The sequence below is a fragment of the Pseudophryne corroboree genome, chromosome 4 (genome assembly GCF_028390025.1).
Source record: "Pseudophryne corroboree isolate aPseCor3 chromosome 4, aPseCor3.hap2, whole genome shotgun sequence".
NCBI classification, from domain to species: Eukaryota; Metazoa; Chordata; class Amphibia; order Anura; family Myobatrachidae; genus Pseudophryne; species Pseudophryne corroboree.
The window spans coordinates 64,513,035-64,519,371 of NC_086447.1; positions in this window are offsets into that span (position 1 = coordinate 64,513,035).

Genomic DNA, 6,337 nt, shown 5'->3' on the forward strand with positions numbered 1-6,337 from the left:
CATAAATATACTGGAGCTAAGGGTAAATTTATAATGCTCTAAGCTTAGCAAGACCTCTGCTTCAAGGTCAGCCGGTATTGATCCAGTGGGAAAAACATCACTGCAGTCGCCCACGTAAACAGACAGGGCGACACAAGAAGCAGGAGGGCAATGGCAGAAACTGCAAGGACTTTTCGCTGGGCGGAAAATCATGTGATAACACTGTCAGCAGTTTTTCATCCCGGGAATGGAAACTGGGAAGCAGACTTCCTCAGCACGACCTCCACCCGGGAGAGTGGAAACTTCATTGAGAAGTTTTTTCCACATGATTGTAAACCGTTGGGAAATACCAAAGGTGGACATGATGGCGTCCCGTCTGAACAAAAAACGGGACAGGTATTGCGCCAGGTCAAGGGACCCTCAGGCAATAGATGTGGACGTTCTGGTAACACCGTGGGTGTACCAGTCGGTGTATGTGTTCCCTCCTCTGCTTCTCATACCTAAGGTGCTGAGAATTATAAGACGTAGAGGAGTAAGAACTATACTCATGGCTCCGGATTGGCCAAGAAGGACTTGGTACCCGGAACTTCAAGAGATGCTTACAGAGGTCTTATGGCCTCTGCCGCTAAGAAGGGACTTGCTTCAGCAAGTACCATGTCTGTTCCAAGACTTACCGCAGCTGCGTTTGTCGGCATGGCGATGGAAAGCCGGATCCTAAGGGAAAAAAGGCATTCCGGAAGAGGTCATTCCTACCCTGGTCAAAGCCAGAAAGGAGGTGACCGCACAACATTATCACCACGTGTGGCGAAAATTTGTTGCGTGGTGTGAGGCCAGGAAGGCCCCACAAAGGAATTTCAACTCGGTCGTTTCCTGCATTTCCTGCAAACAGGAGTGTCTATGGGCCTCAAATTGGGGTCCATTAAGGTTCAAATTCGGCCCTGTAAATTTTCTTCCAGAAAGAATTGGCTTCAGTTCCTGAAGTCCAGAAGTTTGTCAAGGGAGTATTGCATATACAAACCCCTTTTTTGTGCCTCCAGTGGCACTGTGGGATCTCAACGTAGTTCTGGGATTTCTCAAATCACATTGGTTTAAAACCAGTCAAATATGTGGATTTGCAGCATCTCACATAAAAAGTGACCATGCTCTTGGCCCTGGCCTGGACCAGGCGAGTGTCAAATTGGTGGTTTTTTCTCAAAAAAGCCCATATCTGTTTGTCCATTCGGACAGGGCAGAGCTGCGGACTCGTCCCCAGTTCTCTCCCTAAGGTGGTGTCAGTGTTTTACCTGAACCAGCTTATTGTGGTGCCTTGCACCTACTAGGGACTTGGAGGACTCCAAGTTGCTAGAAGTTGTCAGGGCCCTGAAAATATATTCCAGGACAGCTGGAGTCAGAAAATCTGACTCGCTGTTTATACTGTATGCACCCAACAAGTTGGGTGCGCCTGCTTCTAAGCAGTCGATTGCTCGTTGGATTTGTAACACAATTCAACTTGCACATTCTGAGGCAGGCCTGCCACAGTCTAAATCGGTTAAGGCCCATTCCACAAGGAAGGTGGGCTCATCTTGGGCGGCTGCCCGAGAGGTCTCGGCATTACAACTCTGCCGAGCAGCTACGTGGTCAGGGGAGAACACGTTTGTAAAATTCTACAAATTTGATATCCTGGCAAAAGAGGACCTGGAGTTCTCTCATTCGGTGCTGCAGAGTCATCCGCACTCTCCCGCCCGTTTGGGAGCTTTGGTATAATCCCCATGGTCCTTTCAGGAACCCCAGCATCCACTAGGACGATAGAGAAAATAAGAATTTACTTACCGATAATTCTATTTCTCGGAGTCCGTAGTGGATGCTGGGCGCCCATCCCAAGTGCGGATTATCTGCAATACTTGTACATAGTTACAAAAATCGGGTTATTATTGTAGTGAGCCATTTTTTCAGAGGCTCTGCTGTTATCATACTGTTAACTGGGTTTAGATCACAAGTTGTACGGTGTGATTGGTGTGGCTGGTATGAGTCTTACCCGGGATTCAAAATTCCTCCCTTATTGTGTACGCTCGTCCGGGCACAGTACCTAACTGGCTTGGAGGAGGGTCATAGGGGGAGGAGCCAGTGCACACCACCTGATCCTAAAGCTTTACTTTTTGTGCCCTGTCTCCTGCGGAGCCGCTATCCCCCATGGTCCTTTCAGGAACCCCAGCATCCACTACGGACTCCGAGAAATAGAATTATCGGTAAGTAAATTCTTATTATTGTTGCAAAGAAAGTCATCAAATATAAATCCTCAGAATCATTAAAAGATTCATGATTCTTCTATCAAACGAACTGAAAAATGAGCCTATATCCGTTCTGACTGGTTAAAGTAATAATTATTAATACTGAATTTTCATAAAGAAAAAAAGGGAAAGATAACTGCACATATGACTCCTTAATTATACTCATAACTGTTGCAAGATTACAGCTGGTATGTCATCAGAAGAAAGAAATTCATAGGCATAATTCAGAGAATCAATTTCTGCTAATAAAGCTATATATTAAATTCATAGCAATTCTGACACACTGAATTACTAAACAATAGTATGAAAGCAGTCGTGGATCAGACCTTTTTACATGAAAATATATTGCAACAAATGTAACCAATATACCAAAGCACCTCCATGATAATTGTTTTATAATTAATAGGGAACAGCAGGGAAATGTTTTTTAACTGACATGGATACTGAGTATATGTACTGATAAGTATCAAACCTGTAATCGGGTAAAAATATATATATATATATATACATATATGTGTCCCCGGTAAATGATCCTCAAATATTTGGCGTAAAAGTGTGAGGGGAGGGAGGGGGAAACAGGGCAAATGTAACCGAAAGTGGGCATTAACGGATAAGGAGCATTACATTACCAAACGCTGCTCTAGACAGACTTGGATGCCGGCGTTGTAGGTCTCGTCTACCGCTCCCGGTCAGCCTGCTTCCACTCTCCGTACACGCCGAGGTGCAGCGGCCGCCCGCACTAGAAAGGGGGACGTAGCCGCACGACGTCCTTCGATGACGTCCGTCCCGACGTACGTTTCACCGCTGGGCTTGTTCACGGGAGCCTCAATCCCACAAGCCCAGCCACAAATTATAGGGGGATGAATGCATAATCAATGGTAATTAAAGTCAAAGAAATTAACCTGATAAACGATTTATACTTCATAAATAATATACATTTCCCATAGTGCCCAGATAATGAATTCACATGGCACTACCATTTATCCTAATAGTTAATATACATCCAGAATTCCTCCACCCTAGTTAATTAATAAATTGATATAACAATTATATTGACAGGTGATTCTAGATTGCTTAATGTGATAAGGCAAAAAGGCCAGGACAGCAAGAATAGCATTGTTAAATAAACCCAATTAAAAACAGGAAAAGAGAAAAAGGAATACACAATTCAATATATAGAGCCAGGAGATTGGTACAAAAGATTTAGACACACATATACTAGTATATGTGTGAAACTTTTTTGGTACAATAAACATTGATGTATGTAGATAAATATCTACAAGATGCATATCAAGGTAAATAAATCATTTTTCTCTGACGTCCTAGTGGATGCTGGGGACTCCGAAAGGACCATGGAGAATAGCGGCTCCGCAGGAGACTGGGCACAAAAGTAAAAGCTTTAGGACTACCTGGTGTGCACTGGCTCCTCCCCCTATGACCCTCCTCCAAGCCTCAGTTAGATTTTTGTGCCCGAATGAGAAGGGTGCTCACTAGGTGGCTCTCCTGAGCTGCTTAGTAAAAAAGTTTAAGTATAGGTTTTTTATTTTCAGTGAATCCTGCTGGCAACAGGTTCACTGCACCGAGGGACTAAGGGGAGAAGAAGCGAACTCACCTGCGTGCAGAGTGGATTGGGCTTCTTAGGCTACTGGACATTAGCTCCAGAGGGACGATCACAGGCCCTGCCATGGATGGGTCCCAGAGCCGCGCCGCCGGCCCCCTTACAGAGCCAGAAGACTGAAGAGGTCCGGAAAATCGGCGGCAGAAGACGTCCTGTCTTCAATAAGGTAGCGCACAGCACCGCAGCTGTGCGCCATTGCTCTCAGCACACTTCACACTCCGGTCACTGAGGGTGCAGGGCGCTGGGGGGGGGGCGCCCTGAGACGCAATAAAAACACCTTAGATGGCTAAAAATACATCACATATAGCTCCTGGGCTATATGGATGCATTTAACCCCTGCCAATTTTTCCTTAAAAAAGCGGGAGAAAGGCCGCCGAGAAGGGGGCGGAGCCTATCTCCTCAGCACACTGGCGCCATTTTTCCTCACAGCTCCGTTGGAGGGAAGCTCCCTGACTCTCCCCTGCAGTCCTGCACTACAGAAACAGGGTAAAACAAGAGAGGGGGGGCACTAATTTGGCAGATAAATCTATACAGCAGCTATATAAGGGAAAAACACTTATATAAGGTTATCCCTGTATATATATATATAGCGCTCTGGTGTGTGCTGGCAAACTCTCCCTCTGTCTCCCCAAAGGGCTAGTGGGGTCCTGTCCTCTATCAGAGCATTCCCTGTGTGTGTGCTGTGTGTCGGTACGTTGTGTCGACATGTATGAGGAGGAAAATGGTATGGAGGCGGAGCAATTGCCTGTAATAGTGATGTCACCCCCTAGGGAGTCGACACCTGACTGGATGGTCTTATGGAAGGAATTACGTGATAGTGTCAGCACTTTACAAAAGACTGTTGACGACATGAGACAGCCGGCAAATCAGTTATTACCTGTACAGGCGTCTCAAACACCGTCAGGGGCTCTAAAGCGCCCGTTACCTCAGATGGTCGACACAGACCCAGACACGGACACTGACTCCAGTGTCGACGGTGAGGAAACAAACGTATTTTCCAGTAGGGCCACACGTTACATGATCACGGCAATGAAGGAGGTTTTGAACATTTCTGATACTACAAGTACCACAAAAAAGGGTATTATGTGGGGTGTGAAAAAACTACCCGTAGTTTTTCCTGAATCAGATGAATTAAATGAGGTGTGTGATGAAGCGTGGGTTTCCCCCGATAAAAAACTGCTAATTTCGAAAAAATTATTGGCATTATACCCTTTCCCGCCAGAGGTTAGGGCGCGTTGGGAAACACCCCCTAGGGTAGATAAGGCGCTCACACGCTTATCAAAACAAGTGGCGTTACCGTCTCCTGATACGGCCGCCCTCAAGGAACCAGCTGATAGGAAGCTGGAAAATATCCTAAAAAGTATATACACACATACTGGTATTATACTGCGACCAGCAATCGCCTCAGCCTGGATGTGCAGTGCTGGGGTGGCTTGGTCGGATTCCCTGACTGAAAATATTGATACCCTGGACAGGGACAGTATATTATTGACTATAGAGCATTTAAAGGATGCATTTCTATATATGCGAGATGCACAGAGGGATATTTGCACTCTGGCATCAAGAGTAAGTGCGCTGTCCATTTCTGCCAGCAGAGGGCTATGGACGCGACAGTGGTCAGGTGATGCGGATTCCAAACGGCATATGGAAGTATTGCCGTATAAAGGGGAGGAGTTATTTGGGGTCGGTCTATCGGACCTGGTGGCCACGGCAACGGCTGGGAAATCCACCTTTTTACCCCAGGTCACCTCTCAGCAGAAAAAGACACCATCTTTTCAGGCTCAGTCCTTTCGTCCCCATAAGGGCAAGCGGGCAAAAGGCCACTCATATCTGCCCCGGGGCAGAGGAAGGGGAAAAAGACTGCAGCAGGCAGCCTCTTCCCAGGAACAGAAACCCTCCCCCGCTTCTGCCAAGTCCTCAGCATGACGCTGGGGCCTTACAAGCGGACTCAGGCACGGTGGGGGCCCGTCTCAAGAATTTCAGCGCGCAGTGGGCTCACTCGCAAGTGGACCCCTGGATCCTGCAGGTAGTATCTCAGGGGTACAAAGTGGAATTCGAGACGTCTCCCCCTCGCCGGTTCCTGAAGTCTGCTTTACCAACGTCTCCCTCCGACAGGGAGGCAGTATTGGAAGCCATTCACTAGCTGTATTCCCAGCAGGTGATAATCAAGGTACCCCTCCTACAACAGGGAAAGGGGTATTATTCTACGCTGTTTGTGGTACCGAAGCCGGACGGCTCGGTGAGACCTATTTTAAATCTGAAATCCTTGAACACTTACATACAAAGGTTCAAATTCAAGATGGAGTCACTCAGAGCAGTGATAGCGAACCTGGAAGAAGGGGACTATATGGTGTCTCTGGACATCAAGGATGCTTACCTCCATGTCCCAATTTGCCCTTCTCACCAAGGGTACCTCAGGTTTGTGGTACAGAACTGTCACTATCAGTTTCAGACGCTGCCGTTTGGATTGTCC